Raw genomic sequence first — 20,087 nt, 5'->3', positions numbered from 1 at the left:
TTTCCCTCTCTGTGTGTTTAATTTGTTTTTTTTTGCTAGAATTATTTTTAATTAATTTTTATTTTTTGGACCATCAATAATTTTCCTCTCCCGTTACAATTCTGACGAGGACTTGTGTGTGTGTGTGTATATATATATATATATATATATATATACATACATATATAAGCGAAATACCACTTACTGACTCACTCATCACGAGATCTCTAAAACTATACACCCGACTGACTTGAAATTTAGCATAGTTACACATTTTGTGATGAAGACGCTCACTAAGAACGGATTCTGCTGAAATCCGATCCCAAGGGGATTTTCGGGAGCGTAATATATCAAAATTTCTAGTTTTTGGTAGGAAATCACCATGGCAACGGCTGTTGCTTTGTTGATGCTTCATTCGTCCCTATGGCCACGACTATTTCATTGTTAGTGCAGTCCTCATCACCGTTGAAATTTTGCGGGTAATTTAAATATCAAAAATTGCCCTTTTTTTCCAAGTATCTATATTTTACAGACTTGAAACTTCACAGCAATGCTCCTTATGTTACGCAGGATAACATTTTCCGAAAATTAGATTCCATGGGTGGTTAAAACCAGGCAACAGTGGGTACTTTGTCTGCATGAGAACAGGATTTTGCATTGTTCATGCCTTCTGCGTCTCTATGGCAACGGGCATCGCGCGGCAGTGGCGTACCCACAAGGAGGGGCATGTATAATGAGCGGCGCAAGAGTGATCTGCCTGTAGACTGCCGTAGCGAAGTACGGGTACATCAGTTGTACGTTGCGTGCACGAGTCGGGAAACGATCGGTGCTATTTATTTTCTCTCCGGTAGATTATACAGCATTGTTATATATTTTAACTGATTTTTTTTTAATTTACCATTACTATAAATGGGAGATGTGGCTTAATTTTTTTCCATTAGTATAGCCGTGCGAAGCCGGGTCGGGCAGCTAGTAAATTTTAAATTAGGAATTAATTAGAAAATAATTCCGCAGCAAATGACCAAACTATTTTTTTACTATAGGATCGTATTTAGCAAAACATTGTAGCTTTTTCATACTGTAATGGCGAACTATGAAAACGCATTAGTACAGTCACTGCATTTTTAATGACCCAGTCAAGTGCTGAATAAATAGCACCTCTCACCGACCACAACCAATTATATAATAAAGTGTGCTTCATTTTAGCATTATGTGTGGAATATAATGAAAAATCAAATTTTGCTGCAAATAACAGGTGAATCTGCAATTTTTTTCATATAGGTATGAAAATACTTTCTTGATTAGCATGTCATTTTTTAACTTTTAACAATGTTTTATATTTATCTGTATAACCCGGAAATGTTACAAATTCATTTGTTTTACGAATGAAATTCGAAGTCCTCCGTATACAGAGTAGTTTCCAACCGGAGCTCCCCCTCCTACTTCAAAGCACCTTTTTTCTCAAACCAAATAAAACAAAACCTTTCCCGACAACATCTAATATCACCATCACATATTTATTCAACCATTCAAAATATTTTTGATTCAATTTAGATGGTTATAAATAGTAAATAGTAAAAAATACGAATTGGCCTATTTTGGAACAATGTATTTATTAAGGGCTTGTTGGCTTGTTGACTTGTTGGCTCTTCGGCATGCCCCTCGTAAGGATTAGGCCATGTCCGGGTGTCCGTCACTCGGTGCCTATGAAAGGCAGCTTGTCTTTGGCCTCGGTCACCATCTTCTTCATTCGCAATCATACCCGATATTTTTTTCTGTGTAGGGTTGTTATATCTTAAAAATCGCTTTATGTTAGTCCTTATAAACTTTCACTAAAATTTTTGAATTAGTTCAAAATATCTTTGTTGTAGGCGGATTTCAACACACTATCCACAGTTCAAGGCCAAATCGCTTTAATCGTACGGCTAATTGGACGACTAGAGTGAAAGATCTCTTATAAGTTCAAGACGTAATATTTTTCGCCAAAGGTAATGTGTTTTCGACACTCGTAAAATATTTTTTCAAGTTTAAATTACACTACCAATAAGTATTCCTGCTAAATTAAACTGCCAATGGTATTAAAGATTATTATCAATTACAATTTTGAAGAAATATTTTAACTAAAAGTGTTTATATAATTTAGATTTAACTATATTAGCGAGTAGGATACAGTCAGCAGTCAATTTGTGATCTTACCTTCCAATTGACTAAAAATCCTTCTCTTTAAATAAAATTTCCCATTTTGAGGGAGAATTCCTTATTTTGTCTCCTGAAACTAAAGGTGGCTTGAAATATCCGGAAAGCAGCTTAAAAATTCAGCTGCTAGGTCACGGCCTTTACCCCAGATGATATGAGGCGGAATTTTACACCTCGATCTCGATTTTACCTAACACATCAAAAGATTTTACTAAAATTATTTAAATATAATTAAAAATACATATTTAATAAAAAATGCAATTACTTCAAATAGTTCGTTGTTAACTGTTGATGCCTACCTATCGGTGGAAAAAATTATTTTTTTTAAATAAATAGTTTCTAAAATTTCGAAAAATATTGAAGATAATTTAAAAATGTATATGAATATTAATTCAATGCATAATGACTCGCTAACATAGCTAAATCTAAATTATCTCAATAATTTTAATAAAACGATTTTTTTAAATTTTAATTGATATAAAATTTTATTACCTTAGTCAGTTTACTTTAGCAGGAATATATATTGTTAGTGTAATCTAAACGTGCTAACTATTTTACGAGTGCAAAAAGCATACAACCGTTTGCGAATAATATTACGTCTTCTATAGCATATACTTATAAGAGGGCTTTCATTCTAACCGTCCAATTAGCCGTGCGGTTTAAAGCGATGTGGCCTCAAAATGGGGATCACGCGTTCACATCAGTAAATAAATAAAAAAATTAATAAACATTAATAAGGACTTTCAAATCGTTTTAACGATACAAGAAACATTACCGAAAAAAAATGTCAGCGAGTGGTTCAGTATTCGCCAGTGATGTGTAAACATCTAAACTCGGTAACGAGAAAATTAATGTTGCAAATAAACTTCTAATACGAATTTTGGACACCGAATTTAACGTAGATTTTTTTAAAAATAACGCTGATCATGATAAATAACCAAAATTATTAATTTTAAGGAAAACCATAAAAAATTATCATTGTAACTCAAAAAATACCTATAATTTATTACCTATTGGCTATTATTCATGAATTTGAGAACAATATAGAAGCTAGTAAAGTTGTTATGACTGAAATATGTGATGATCTGAGACCGAAAAGGTGGATACATTGTGATAAAATAAATAGAAATAATACTATTCATGGTTTTGATGTTGATGATAATGATGATATTATGGTGATGATAGTTATAATGATGATGACTATGCGAAGAATGCTAGTTTTAAATACTCAGGAGAATTTATAAAAAGGTTAATGCGAGCAGTGGAACGAATTTATTATACAAATCGTGTAAAGATCCAAACGTATTGGTTGACAGGTTAAGAATTCTACTTGCTTCGCAAAACTCTGAAAATTTATCTATCACCTACGAGACATGGAAAATACTTGATGAAATAAGGGAAGAATGATTTGTTTCTATATACTTTTTACGTGATGAGAATGACAGAATAAAATATTGTGCATTTGGTGATATAGAGTAGGCTAAAAAGGGATATTGTATATTATGGAATAAAGTTATAGGTGTATGTATGATATGGTGAGATATGATTGTAGGGATATGAAAATAAACTTTATAGAATTCGAACAAGTGGCGAACTCTGTTTTTAAGAAGCGGAACTACTTGAGACATGTATTAGTTTTACTGGGTACTTAACTCCCACTGATGAATAAATTTAAAAATGCTATTTAAAGTTGTTTTAAAATGAACTAAAAGTATGCTTCTGTCAAAAGTAGCAGTGGTTAATATGGGTTCAGATTCTATGCCTCTAGTGTTATCAAAAGGCTACCAATGTAGTTACTGCAGCAAGGAGTTTACCCTAAAAAAGAATGCCAAGCGTCATGAAAGGGCTGAATGTGTAAAGAATTCATCACGCGAGAAGTTTAGCTGTACGAAATGCTTCAAAAAGTTTCCTAGAAATGATACATTAAAAAGGCACTTGCAAATGTGTAAACAAAGTGCTCTTCCTACCACGCGAGAACAAATATATTCGCAGAAGTTTCGTGGTGGTGCAATAATGAATAATGATACATCGACGAAAGCAACTAATAGGCTTCCTTGCAACTTTTTTGGAAATACGTTTGCATTCTCTCAAGGTGTAGAACGCCATGAGAAGAGAGAATGTGTGAAAAACCCATCACGATTGGCATTTAGCTGTGATAAGTGCTATACATGGTTTACTCGTATTGATAATTTGAGAATACATACAAAAAACTGTAAAGGTGCGGTTCGTTCACCTACTATTGATCAGAAAGTACTGTATTCTGGTCCGCCATTTAAGCTTGAGACTCGTACGCGCACTGGCTCGAACAGTAATACAGATCTGCAGCTAGAAGCTTCAACATCGTCTCAACGTGAAACACAGCCAACAACTGTTCTCGGTACATTAAGGCCGAAGGTGAATGGATTCTTCCTGGTGAAATTAGGATTCAGTGGTTTGTAAAAACTTTTATTACCTAAACAGATCCCTCGTACCAAAAAACGATTGTACCTTTCAAGCCGATGTCAAAAAGGATACAGTAAATCAGCTTGAAGAAGTATTGGAAAATGATAATTCTGTGAAATATAATTTGTGGCTTGAATTTTCTTATAGTAAACCTGAGCCATATCAGGATGAGAATTGCGAAAGGGCATTCAAGACGATGAATCATGATATTTAATTATGTAGCAATATAGGCGAGTCTGCTAATGATGTCATTAAAAAAATATGTTGCGAAGAGGAAGAATACCAGGGAAAGGGTAGTGGGTGGACTCTCAAGCGCGTGGATCGACTGCAACTGAGAACAAACAGACTCTATTCGCTCAATGAAAAGTCTATAAAATAAATTCTTGGCTTTTGTATACAGTTTTCTCTTGAGATTTTTTGTTGTGTTGTAAAATCTATACTAATATTATAAAGCTGAAGAGTTTGTTTGTTTGTTTGTTTGAACGCGCTAATCTCAGGAACCACTGGTCCGATTTGAAAAATTATTTCAGTGTTGGATAGTACATTTATCGAGGAAGGCTATAGGCTATATTATATTATGAATAATATTAGGGATCCTTACTAAAAGTCCAATTTAGAATCAAATGCGTTGGAGGTGGTTAGATACAAATTGCAGTACACGCACAAAGTGTGTGTTGACAATGCCGCAGGTGCTAGAAGTATATTTCCTATTGCCTATTAACATTGTTGCCACGCACTAGATGCCTTATCATTCTTAATTTTCCCATATAAGTAAAAAACACCCGTGTGATATTAAAAACGAAGCAATCAGTACCCTAATAAGAGTTAAATTAGTATTTAAATACGTTTTATCACTTTAAATCACAACCCTAAACTATTGTTTTTTTTCCTCTCTGTGTGTTTAATTTGTTTTTTTTCTTTTGCTAGAATTATTATTATTTTTAATTAATTTTTATTATTCGGACCATCAATAATTTTCCTCTCCCGTTACAGTTCTAACAAGGACTTGTATATATATATATATATTTATTTACTTATTTATATATATATATATATATATATATATAAAAGCGAAATACCACTCACTGACTCACTCATCACGAGATCTCTAAAACTATACACCCGATTGACTTGAAATTTAGCATAGTTACTCATTTTGTGATGTAGACGCTCACTAATAACGGATTCTGCGAAAAGCCGATCCCAAGGGGAGTTTCGGGAGCGTAATATATCAAAATTTCCAGTTTTTGGTAGGAAATCACCATGGCAACGGCTGTTGCTTTGTTGATGCTTCATTTGTCTCTATGGCAACGACTATTTCATTGTTAGTGCAGTCCTCATCACCGTTGAAATTTTGCAGGTACTTTAAATATCAAAAATTGCCCTTTTTTTCAAGTATATATATTTTACAGACTTGAAACTTCACAGTAATGTTCCTTATGTTACGCAGGATAACATTTTCAGAAAATTAGATCCCATGGGTGGTTAAAACCAGGCAACAGTGGGTACTTTGTCTGCATGAGAACAGGATTTTGCATTGTTCATGCCTTCTGCGTCTCTATGGCAACGGGCATCGCGTGGCAGTGGCGTACCCACAAGGAGGGGCATGTATAATGAGCGGCGCAAGAGTGATCTGCCTGTAGACTGCCGTAGCGAAGTACGGGTACATCAGTTGTACGTTGCATGCACGAGTCGGGAAACCATCGGTGCTATTCATTTTCTCTCCGGTACATTATATAGCATTGTAATAAATTTTCACTGATTTTTTTTTATTTACCATTACTGTAAATGGGAGATGTGGCTTAATTTTTTTCCATTAGTATAGCCGTGCGAAGCTGGTTCGGGCAACTAATTATTACATAAAAGTTTAAGGAAATTATTTTAGACTTTGAAAACATTTGAAGGATTTTGGTCTATAAAGTTCATAACAACACTGGTAGGGATTTGAAACCCGACCTTACATGCTAACATACTCTGATGTACTTTAGGAACAAACACTCAATGATGACAACCATCTGATGAAATCATGATGGTGGTCTCCAGCAGACAAACAAGATGGCGGTCTCCAGCAGACATAAACATGATCGCGGTCTCCATCAGATGCTGGAGATGCTAAAGTAACAGAATGTGCTATGCACAGGAGTGGCGCGTTCGATGATGATGTCGTAATGTAAGGTGTAATACAAAAGTGGAGTCCTCGATGATAATGTCATTGTAATGAAATGTGCAATATATATGAGTGGGGACACTCGATGATGATGTAATAGTAATGGAATGTGCAATGAATAGGAGTGGGGTGCTCGATGATGTAATCGTAATGGAATGTGCTATGCATAGGAGTGGGGTGTTCGATGATGATTTCATCGTAAAGGAATGTTCAATGCTTAGTAGTGGAATACTCGATGATGGGTGTAATCGTAATGGAATATGAAATGTATGGAAGTGGGGCGTTTGATTGAAGAGGCAGATAGTTCTAGAAAAAAATGGTGTAATCCAAGATGGCTGATAGAAGTGACCTAATACAATATGTCCGTCTCCAGCAGAAGAAAACAAGATGGTTGCCTCCATCAGATGGTGCCTGTATAATTGTATTAATTACAAATTATTTATTTTGGTAATAATATGAAAGGGGTGTTAATTTATGACATGGTAACGGAAAGTGTACCGCATAGGAGTGGGGTATTCGATGATATAATGGTAACGAAAAGTGCAAAGCACAGGAGTGGGGCGTACGATTGAAAAGGGTGGAAAGTTATAGAAAACAAAATGGTGGACGTGACGTCATAATTCAGAAAAGGGGAATGTTTGTGTATAATGAGGCCTTTTAAAATGTTTTTGCCGTCGGAAGTGTCGTAATCCACAATGGCCGTCTGATTTTATCGGAATCTATGATGACGGACGCGGATCCCTAAATCTGCGTCCTAATAAATGTATGAAATGACAGGTTTAGGGATTTACAGGTTAAACTAGCACTCTGCAAAAGATTAGAATTGACCCTCCCTGCGGATCTTGTGACCCCCCCTGATGATCTTGCATCTCCGGTTATCCTACAGCAGAAAAAAGGGGGATATTTTCTCGAAAAGGGAAATTTTCACTCGAAAAAGGTAAATTTTCCCTCTAAATAGGGACTTTTTTTATCCATAATGAGTTCTTTTGAGGTGTTTTTGCCACCGGAGGTGAAGCAATCCACAATGGCGGCCGGAAGTGACGTATTCCAAGATGGCCGCCGCGGATCCCAGGAAGAACCAAACCTACCTACTAATCACAACCACTTTTTTCGATTCTGACGTCATGTACGCCACCTTGCTTTCGTCTGCTTGAGGCCGCCATCTTGGATGACATCACGACCATCATCTTGCTTTTTTCTGTTCTGCTGGAGGCCACCATCTTGGATACCATAATCTTTGTTTCTGCTGTTTGTTCCTAGAAAGCGCCAGCATCGCTCTGTCTTATACATGTAAGGTCGATATTCTATTAACTGCCAATGTTATTGTGGTCCGTATCGACATATTTAATTCAATTTTTTATAGTAAATACATTGGAACCGTGACATCTCAGACACCTGGATCATAAAACGTACGCCTTTGACCGTACAGCCATTGAGACATTTACTAGAGTGAGAAATAAATAAGGTATATAAAAATCACACATCTTGGAACTTATAATTTTGTTTTTAATTTAATGGAATAATAACATCACCGACTAGAGGATATGGCCACCATCATTATTTTCAATATTCAGATAACAGGCGCGCTAGTTAACACACATCACCTGTCACAATCTTGTTTATAGTAATCGATACAAGGAGCGCTATTGTCACGTACATACTATCTGCTAAAGTTCGCTGTCATCATATTGATTTAGTTTTTACCCGCAAGAGTGAAGAAGTATTTATTACCTTGACATTCATCATCATGTTGGCTGTCTTGGGCGCCATCTTGAAATTCTGTGATTGTTTAGCTAGATATTCGGGAAAAATTATAAAATTAATATAAAAAATCTGTAATTATTATACTGATGGATTCAATAGGTTTGTGTCATTGGTTCGGCTCTTTATCAATGCTAAAAATTTAATTTTTCATAAAAAAAGTTAATTTGAATAAACATAGTGAAAAATAACTAAAATAGGCTTAAATTCTTCATCTACCAGCTTCCAGTAAGCTAATAATGACATAATGGACACCATCTTAAAATTCTTTATTTATTAACCTAGAAATTCAGAAAAACAAAATCCCAAAAACCATCAAAAAACCACATTTTATTTTACTGATTATTAAATCGTTTTATGTCCTTGGTTCGATACTTGCATAATACAAAAAATATATATCAGGTTAAAATATTTATTTTAATTAAACATTGAAGTAACATATTTAAAGGAAAAAAGAAACAAAATTACTTATGAAAATTATATTACATATATTCCACAACATAAAAAAAAAACAAGGAAATCACTATCATTTCTTGATTTGTACAGTCTTCTTAGAGTGCGAAGTGAGTCCTTTGAATACATTGGCATGTGTTTTCTAAATAGTTACACATCACATTCGATTAACCAGGCACATAATCTGTGGCCAGAGACATTCAGTTTGTAGGCAGACATGTCCAATCAGCGGCCAGGCATGTCCAGTAAGCGACCAGACACATCCAGTTGTTGGCTAGACACTTCCAGTCTGTGGCCAGGTGTATCAGATAGGTTTGAAAAAACGATTAGTCGGTTGGTCAGGCTAACACGCCCAGTATGTGGTAAGGTGCATCCAGTTGGTGGCTAGGCACTTATTCGACGGTCAGGTACATCCAGTAGGTGGTCAGGCACATCCAATTGATGGTCAGGCACATCCTAGTTTTGGCCTTACACATCCAGTTGGGCGTTAGGCACTTCCAGATTGTGGTCAGGTTAATACGATCAGTTGGTGGCTAGGCACATCCAGTCAATGGCCAGGCATATCAAGTTGTTGGTTAGACACCTCCAGTCTGTGGTTAGGCACGTCAGATAGATTGGACAAATACATCCAGCAGGTTGGCCAGGCACAACTAGTAGGTTGGTCACGCATGCCCATTTGGTGTTCAGGCACATACATTTATTAGCCAAACGACCTTTGTCGATACCCGACAGACATTTTAAAAATGCTATGTACAATATCAGGCCTATAGGTTAAGCGTCCCCGAAACAAAGGGTCTAATTTACACAATTTGGAATACCTTTCAATTAGGCAATTTACTTGTCAGGCGTATAGACCATGCGTCTATGAACCAAGATGTTAAATTTTTTCGATACTAGGAATCGCTTTCAAACAGGTCATGTACAATGTCAGGCGTGTAGGCAAAGCATCTCCGAACCACGAGGTCATCTTCGAGATACCTGTTATTGTTTTCAAATAATGAATGCTATTTCAAGCAGACATTACCACAGGCTCTGAAAAGTCATAGATTTAGTATGGATATGACCTATTACAAGAAAATAGGTCAAAAACTAAGCATGTTTTACGCTTACTGCAGGAACAAGAATCCTTGAAAAATTCTTTACACTTTCAACAGTGGCGAAAGTATTTGATCCTATAAATTTTCGGTTCTTAGTACAGACTAACATACACATATTTAACGAAAAAAACTCATTTGAAAGCACAGTCATAAAAAGAAAGCACATTTAACGGAAAGAACGTATATTTACATGAATATTCAAATTGGTAGGATACCATCCTAATAGTAGGATACGATACTACAGACCTAACTACACACATTCATCGAAAATTACGTACATTTACACGAAGATTCAACTCAGTATGATACATCCAGTCAGTAGGATATGATCGGTTGTAGTATACGATAGGATAAACCTCCAAATGCATTTGACACCAACAAGGCTACGAGTCTACAAGGCTCCAACTGGCTATAAGGCCACATGGCTACGAGGCCACATGGCTATGAGGCTGCATGGCTATGACGCTCCATGGATACGAGTATACATGGCTACGAGGCTACAAGGCAACGAATCTACAAGGCTACATCTGGGTACAATAAATACATTCAGCAGCGAAAGTTAATTTATCTGAAGCAAAAATTTGTTGTAAATAGATCCGATTCTTGTCAACAGTTGACGCCACATGATGTGTTAAATAGGCAGTCGCTCTTTCATGTGGGATGCGGAATGCTCACTCACGATCGCCAGAGAAGGAAGACTTCGCTAATAATAAAAGAGAATAAATTTTTTCTTGCATGATAGCGTTTCTAAGCTGTCTCAAGGCATAGTAATCGTCAAGATAATAAATATTTTTTTTGTCTGAAGTCCACTTGATAAAAAATATATATTAAAAGTGCTAGTTTGGTAACAGGAATTCACTAACTAAGCGAAACTCTGAATAAAATTGCTTGTCTCATTACGAAAAAAATTACATGCAGGGTTTTTTCTCAGTAGTAACCAGAAACACTCGTAGAATATCAGCAGAATGCTCGCCAGGAATAACCAAGAGATAGAAAATACATACTAAATACTTTACAAGCGTACAGACTACCGCATAAATAACTTAGGTTTGTAGGATTGTAAGAAAATCAATTTTTTTTTTTCAATAAAATACAAATAATTAAGTAATACACAAAAAAAACTACCGAAAAAAGATAACATTAAAAACTGTATACAACACGATTACGTGCTCTTAGTTCATGCTAGAGTTAACATAAAAATTTGCCTTTTAGATTCGCAAAATCATCAATAAATAACTATTAAATTTATAAAACTTTTATAAACAACTAACCAGGTAAAGTTAAATTATATATTTTAATAAAAATTAACAAAAACAATGCATTATGAAAGCACAATTTTTAAAGATACTCTCGCCTTAACGCAGCCAATAAAGAAACGCATACTGAAATACAAAACGTCCGTGTGTCGAGCTAGAATAACTTCGCTACGTAGAAAATATTTCTGTCAATCATAAGGTAAGAATGAATGAAGAAGCAACAATGGACTCCAGATTGACTTGGCATTAAACATTTTCGTGTTAAATTATCATCTCTAGTGATGTACATATGTCACGTTGAAGTGAAACTGTTCTGTCGAAATACATATCTCGAACCACTTACCTCAATGTTAAAATCTGTGTGTGTTCGCAAGGTTAAACCAAATTCTATTTTCCTGCCTGATTTTCTCCTCCTTATTGTAAAAGAGGTAAAAGTGGTTGTTGAACTTTCGGTAGGACGGGTTTCTTCCCCTCTTGGGTGTCTGCCATCCATAAATTTCACGCAATGTTCATTTAGTTTGAGGGCACAGGACTTTATTCCGTGAAAGACTAGAAAGTGGCACGCCGCTTTTGCTAGCTACAGTCGAGAGCAAGTTGGTACAAGCTGTGACTTCAAGTGTCAAACTTAACATTAAATTTTTCCGATGCAAAAATTTGCAACGATTCTTTAATTTGCGTTTTATATATCTATTAAACGATAGCATGACATCACCTTATATTCAGTAGTGAATATTGTTGAAATTCTTTAATAAGTTTTTTGTGAAGGAGTTGGTCATTAAGTGAAAAAAACATTTTGGATGATTTTTTTTGTTGAATATGTGTGAGCAATACGCATATGCGTACTATCCATAACCGGGAAATAAGTTATTAGTCACAAAGAAATGTGAAAACAGTACGCAAATTTTAAGGTACCGTAACAAAACTTTATTAGACACAACAAAGAAAGCACAAATGAACGCAGGAGTGAAAAATGACAATAATAAAGAATATCATAATCCGCGTTACTAATTGGCATACAATATATTATCACCTTCTTAATGTTCAGTCAAAGTGCATAAGTCTGTAAGAAAGATGGTTTTCTCAGTGTGTCCAAGTTATTCCTGATTAACAATTATTCTCCATTAAGATTTTCCATGTGTTTATTTGTATATGCTGAGGGAGTCGGTCCGTTTGAAGATTGTTGGTACTAATTGAGCACCAATAATATTTTAATCAGGTGACAAGCCAAGATACAAAGCACTGCCTAGTCATCGTTTCCTACGCCTAAGTGCAACTAAGAAATACTAATATACAAGAGAGACAACACAAGTCGTGTTCCCTCATCCCTCAGACCTAACAAAGCCATCCTTCTCCTACGATCGTAAGAGAGCCTCCAGCAACCCACATTGAACAATGACTGCTGTACAACACAGTAAATTGTGAATATTTGACAAAAAGTGTTATCCTATAATCTTCACGGTAATTTCTGTTATGTTCGATTCAGAAAATTTTTGAATCTTTATAGCTCGGTCATATTCTGCGGCTTGGCAGGACTTTTAATATAATGCATTATCTGTAATGTTAAATTAACTCTTGCAATGAATTATTAAAAAACAACAAATAAAAGGAAATTAAGTTGGAAAAAATTTAAGTAGTTAAGCTTATTAAATGCGTACAGCTATGAGTAGTACATGTATCACAACCACATCTCAAACTCACCTGTTAGCGATGTAATTTCTGCAGCAAATATAAATTCAACGCTCGAAGATGAGAAAAACTACTTTGTTAAAATACCAATACACAAAATGCTAAGTTGTAATATCTGAGGCATGTGGTTTATGTAAAGAAAGAGCTTATAAAGACATGGCAGCCGTACTCACAAGATAAAGGATGAGCTATAGGTACTATGATGTAGAAAAGTATGCTGTACATTGAAAATAATTTTTTTTATGGAATATGTTTATTGTCGTGGCTCTCCTGATCTCGATAAGAAACTTGAATTGAGGAATGTTAAGAGTTCGTAAAATACAGAAAACGATGGGGATAGTCGCTCCATAAAATGTGAGAATACATTCTAGCTGATTTATAATAAACTCTCTTAACTTTGGAAAAATAATTTTCTCTTGTCAAAGATTTTCGAAGACGATGATGGAGAATAAACATCATATATGTCTAAAACATTCGGCAATCCAAATAAAAATGGCAGTTTTATGTTGGTGATGATGCTGATAGCTGCGATCATAATTATGATAGTGACTATGAGGCTGCTGATAAAGAAGAAGATTACTGCAATTTCCATAATAGAAACAGTTAACGTGTACAAGGTGGTAGCAGCAGAAAAGACCAAATTCGCATCGTAGGAAGATCAAACTATTGGAACCAAAGACCGTTGGAGGCACTGTATCATACCACATCTTACAACCGATCATATCACTGTCGCGAGAACATATCCCTGCGGCGAGGTCGTATCCATGTGACCAGATCATTTCCCTGTTACCAGATCGTATCCCCGGTGGCAATAACTGGGACTAAATCGTATCCATATGACCCGATCGTATCCCTGCGACGAGATCGTATCCCTATGACCAGATCGTATTCCCGCTGATTTAAATGATCTTGCACATGTACGTCCTTATCGTTAAATGCGTGAACTGTGTGTGTATTGCATGTTCGTTACATGTCCTGTGTGTGTATTGCGTGTCCATTGCGAGTCCTGTGTGTGTATTGCATGTTCGTTGGGTGTCCTGTGTGTGTAATTCGTGTCCAATGCTTGTCCATTGCATGTTCATTGGGTGTTCATTACGTGTTAATTGTGTGTTTGGTGTGTGCACTGCGTGTTTATTGTGTGTTCATTGCATGTCCAGTGTGTGTATAGCGTGTACATTACTTGTCCTGTGTGTGTACTGTGTCTACTTTACTTTTGTCGAATATATTTTTTTTCCTTCGAATTGCTTCTTTTTTGTCGAATTTTTGTTCAAATATGTGTCTTTTTTTAGTCTGCTTCCTTTTTTGAATGTTGTTTTGACTCGGGTATTAATGATAAATTGATCGTGTTTTGACTAGAATATTATTCGAGCGGTCGCGTGTAAGTATATAAGCGAATCCCAGACGACAGGACTTTAAGTTTGTTATTGGCTTTTGACGGTGTAAATGTCACCTTGTTTCACTCGCCTGATACATAAGTCCAGTATCTGTCTATTCTACAGAATTTTATGGCATCTTTGCCATTTTAACGACAGCCTAGATGGAAGTTGTTTGATCGACGGAGTCCACAAAGGCAGCGACGCCGACGACATCGGAAACCTCTATGGCAGCGACGCTGATAGTGACGCAGAACTTGATGGTATGTGTATTATCGCCACCGACAACATTGGAGGAGACTTCAACAGATGTGGTTCCTCCCGCAGAAGAGACTTTAATAGCTGCAGTCCTGGATGCAGATTAAACCTCGATGAATGACGTTTAGTCAGCAAAGGAGACTTCAAAAGTGGGTGATTCGCCATAAACTAACGAGCATTGATGCCGTTATTTTGACAAGAAATTCTCAAACATCAGTAATGCTCGTTGACACGAGAAGAGAGAATGTGTTAAGAATCCTCCTCGCAAAATGATTGGCAGTAAGAAATGCCATAATATAATGTGAAATCGCACAGTTTGAGACGACACGTGAAAAACTGTAAAGGTGAAGTCCATGTGCCTACCGAGGAACTACCTGCAGACATTTCCACTTCTCGGTTTCGGTTGGAGACTGGTATGCGTACAAGCCCACAAGCAGATGGACAGCAACCATTATGATGACGCCTGGACATGAAACTAAACACAAGATTGTGATCGGTGCATTACAGGTCAATGATAATGGATTCCACTTGGCACAATCTGCATTTCGTGGAATGTTGAAAGACTACTATTATCTTAACATATTTAGTGAATCGAAAGATATTTGTAATTTTCTTGACGATATCAAGGGGAACATTATCAATCAGCTCACATATGAAGTAGCAACATACGGGCCTTTAAAATATAATTTGTGGCTGGACTGCGTATATGGTAAACCATATCCGTTCGAGGACCATGAGAAGAAGTGTGCATTCAAGACATCGGCTGCTACAATTTACACTTGTGACGATATGAAGCAGTATGTTAAACACGGAAGAAAAAACTATGTAAAAAATGTATCCGGCTGGTCTCTGTCTTTAGTAAACAGTTTGGAACTGAGAATTAGTCAGTTAAAGTTAATGCAAAACTAAATGTTAATTATATTACTAACTTTAGCAAGTGTTCCTGCAGTAGAGTAGAAATTATATAATAAACATTATATTTGTAAATTTCTTGTTTTATTTCCCGAACTTGTCATTTGGTTGGTAATTTTAATTAAATTATCTTGTCTTTAAAAAGTCAAGGATCGAATAAGGGCAATCGATTGAGCGAGTAAAAAAACCATGAATTTTTTAATGAATTTTAGAATTTTTTTCCGTATTTCTATATTACAAATTTTCAATATGGTGGAAAAAATTATTGATGGTGGGCACTACAATAAAAAATAATAACTGCACTTTTTCGGTAAAAGTTAAACTAACATTGTGGTAGCGCCCTCCAGCAGACGAAAACAATATGTTGGTTCAAAGATAGTGGCCTCCAGCAGACGAAAACAATATGGCGGATGTGACGTCATACTATCAGTCAATATACCTAGCTTGGCATTAGTTACTTCCGTGGAGGAAAGATCCGTAGCAATTTTTTTGCTCGCTGTGTTCGAACCGAAGACTCCATGACGTAAGTTGGTTTTTGAATTAAAATTTTATGAAAATTATACTAAATATTTATTTTATAGGTATAAATTTTAAAATTTTTCGCAATTTTTTATGGTAATACAAATTTTTAAGGTGGCGGCCATGACGTCATAATCAACTTTTCCCCGATTTCCTAGTAACAAAAATACGGACTTTTTAGATGGCGGGCCTAACGAGAACTGCAACCTTCTGGAATCCAAGATGGTGTGTGTGACATAAGCAATGATTATAATTTTTTTAATTGTCATTAAGAATTTTCTTAATTTTTTATACTTAAATTATATTTTTACTCTCGTCGGGAATAGACCGAGGACTGGGATGGATTGCGTAAATAAACTATTAAAAAAAGCAGTTTTTGTATTGTTTTTGGAATTTTTTCTGAATTTTTTTATGAAAAATTAACGATTTAGAGTTTACGGTCAAGGTTGAGGTTATGACCTCGGTGGCTTAGGGTGGCTTCCTTTACGAGTCTTAGGCCAGTTTGAGGAATTTGGGTTCTTTCAAAGGCAAAAATCTTTTGAGGCATTCCAAATTTCGAATGTTTGAGTAATAAAACGAGAAATGTTCCCTCAAAACGGAAATTTTCCCCTTTGAAATAGGTAAATTTCTAAGAATTTTGTGTCAGTTTTGAGGTGATTCGACACCAAAATGGCCACCGTGACATCACAATCCAAGATGGCAGTCGACACTACCGCTACCACACTCCGACTCTAGGCCCCGGAGGAACATTACATACTACTATTGTGCGAATCTCAAAGCAGAAAGATGTCTTCGAGAAAGGTTTCACTGCAAATTGGAGTCGCTAATTTTTCCATGTTATCCACGTTTGCGAATCTGAGTCTAGAACCTACTACCTTGAAGATTTGGACCACAAGCCTATTCGTGGTGATTTCTATGCCGAAGAGATTCAGCATACATGGAAAAGAAGATTCTCAAACGAAGAAATGGACGATCCTACGTTAAGTGGTGGAGCTTGCCACCTCGCTTTAATTCGCGGGCAACAGATGTAGAAATCGAGAAATGCTAAATAATTTAATAATTTACTTTTTTTGTAATAGTATAGAAATTATGTAATTTTTTTTTTTGTGTGTAAAAGAACTTATGTTTTATTTCTTGAACCTGTCACTTTTATGGTATTTTTAATAAAATTATTTTTTTAACATTGACCAAGTATCGAAGTAAGGACAGGAATACTTTGATTCAATCATTAAATTAATGAGTAATTTTTTGATGATTTTTTGGAATTTTATTCCGAGTTTATAGATAAAAAATTACAAATTTCCAAGATGGTGGTCAATATGTCATCGTCGGCTTAATGGAGGCCAGTAGTAGAGGAATTTAACCCTCTTTAAGGACTGTCCATCATAATTATTGAAATTATTTTTTTTAATTAAAATTAAATTTTTTGCATCGATCAAGTATCGAACCAAGGAGTAAAACCGATCGAATCAATCATAATATAAATTGTATATTTTTCAAGATTAATTTTGGAATTTTTTCTCGATTTTATAATTAAATAATTACGAATTTCCAAGATAGCCGACAAATTTCAAGATGGTAGGCGCCCTGGCAATAGATGATTACTGCACTCCAGCAAGTAAAAATAAACTAGCATGGCGGTAGCACCCCCTAGTAGACGAAAACAATTTGTCAGATCCAAGATGGCGGCCTCCAGCAGACGAAAATAAAATGGTGGACATTTCAAGTGGTGGGGGTCATTCTGCCTGTAGCCACCATGGGTGAAGGATCGGTTGCCATTTCTATTTTCCCCTCACTGGGTACGAACCGAGAGCTTCACACTCCATGATGTGTATTTTTCATTAAAAACTTTTAAAAATTTTATTATATAAATTGTTTATGATTTTGAAAGTTGTTTCCAATTATTCTCAATAATAATTACGGATTTTCAAAATGGTGGCCGTATTTAAAATTGTAATGGTGACATTATAATTTAAAATGGTAAAATGTTCTAGAAAACAATGTGGCGGAAAACCAAATGGTGGATTTGTTGTCATAATTCAAAATGGCGGATCCATGATGACGGCCGATGTCAAGGTCAAGTTCAAAGCTCAAGGTTATTCAATATGGCCACCATGACATCACTATCCAAGATGGTGGACATTGGCTCCGTCTCCACACTCCAAATCCAGACGCAGGACTTACATTTACATACCTTATTGTGTGTTGTATGTTAGTGTTTCAATGTAAATCTGTGTACAGCTATTCGTTAAATTATTGGTCATGATCGTGGATGTATGTTCAATTTTGCGTCAATGATAAAACATTTGTGTCAAATTTTGTGTCAATAATGGTGAATGTGCGTCGAATTTTGTGTTTATGATAGTGAATTTGCGTCAAATTGTGCATCGATTGATTTTGGTAAATGTGTGTCTAATTATGTCGATGTTGGTGAATGTGCATCAACCTGTGTGTTGCTGATGTTGAATGTGCGTCGATAACAATAATTGTACGTTGAACTTGGCGTAGTTATTGGTGAATGTGCTTCAGATTGTGCATATGAATGGTGAATGTGCGTCAAATTCGTATTGTGTGTCAATTTAAGTGAATAACGTTGAATTGTATGTTGTGTCTTGATTAATAGCCTAGTGTGCGGCCAAAATCCTGTATGTGTAGCCTTCTGTAGCCGTATGTATCTTTTACGTAGCTAAATTTAAAGCTAATGTAAATTCTGAATATTCGTTGGTTCGGAAAATGATTATTTTTAAGGTCGGACAAAGTCTCATAAACTGTAAAAAGGTTTTGACTTTTTACAAGTAAAATCTTTGGAAACCCAGTTGCCAAAGATATTACTTGTAAAACTGCTAGGCAAAGCTTTGTAAAAAATGGCCAATAGAAAAAAGTTCTGTCTTGCAATTTTACGATGATATAGTTGGCAAATGAGTTTCCAAGGAACGTTAGGCCAAAAAGAAAAAAAAATGTTGCCTAGTATTTTTTAACTGAATTAGCTAAATGTGGGCGCTGAATCTAAATATGAAATTAATTTTTTTATCAGCTCTACTTGACTGCTTGACTGAAGCCACTTCGTCACTGGGATACCCCAGGAAGGAAATCCCATCCTTCATTTCAACGGTTTAACTAAATTTGAGGTCAGTTTGTGACGTTTGGCCGTGCAGGATAGATCGAAGTTGATAAAAAATGAGTTCCAGTAGAATAAGTTGTGTAAATTATTCTTATGTGTTTTGCTACATATGCGGAGAATACACAATAAAATATAGCAGAAAGACTGTTGTTGACCTTGTAGAGAGAGCTAATCATGGATACTTTGGTGTTAAGCTTGGTTATCAGGATAAATCCTGGGCACAGAATCTGGTTTGTAAAACTTGTATCGAACATTTACATTTACGCCAGTGGACTAGCGGGAAAAGAAAAAGTTTTAAATTCGGCGTACCGATGGTTTGGAGAGCACCCCAAAACCACATTGATTACTGTTATTGCTGTCTAGTAAATATTACTGGAATCAATCGAAACAACCGTTGAAAGTGGACTTATCCTGATTTAGTCCCTGCAAGACACCCGGTCCCTCACTCAGATCCCAGCAAATCACCAGCTTCCAGAGCTTTCTGAGGTGGAGTGTTGTTCCTGTAATAACCCTTTTGATTCTAATTAAGGTGACAGTGATCATGAGGTGATTTCAACGTTTCAACCAGGATGAGATAAATGACCTCGTTGGATACCTTAACATGTCAAAAGAAGCTTCTGAATAACTGTCTTCCAGGTTGAAGGAAAAAAATTACTGAAACAAGGAACCAAAATTACTTCTTACAGTAAAAGAGAAAAAGGTCTGCTAAAATTTTTCTCTCAAGAAGAAAATCTTGTATTTTATCACGAAGTTAGAGGAATCCTGGAAAAATGAGTCTTCCTGAATATTTTCCAGATGATTGGCGCCTATTTATTGATAGCACAAAGCAAATCTTGAAATGTGTTCCTCTACACAATGAGAACATTT

This window comes from Bacillus rossius, chromosome 2, assembly GCF_032445375.1.
Source record: "Bacillus rossius redtenbacheri isolate Brsri chromosome 2, Brsri_v3, whole genome shotgun sequence".
In the NCBI taxonomy this organism is placed as follows: domain Eukaryota; kingdom Metazoa; phylum Arthropoda; class Insecta; order Phasmatodea; family Bacillidae; genus Bacillus; species Bacillus rossius.
Note: the sequence above shows the minus strand (reverse complement) of the source record.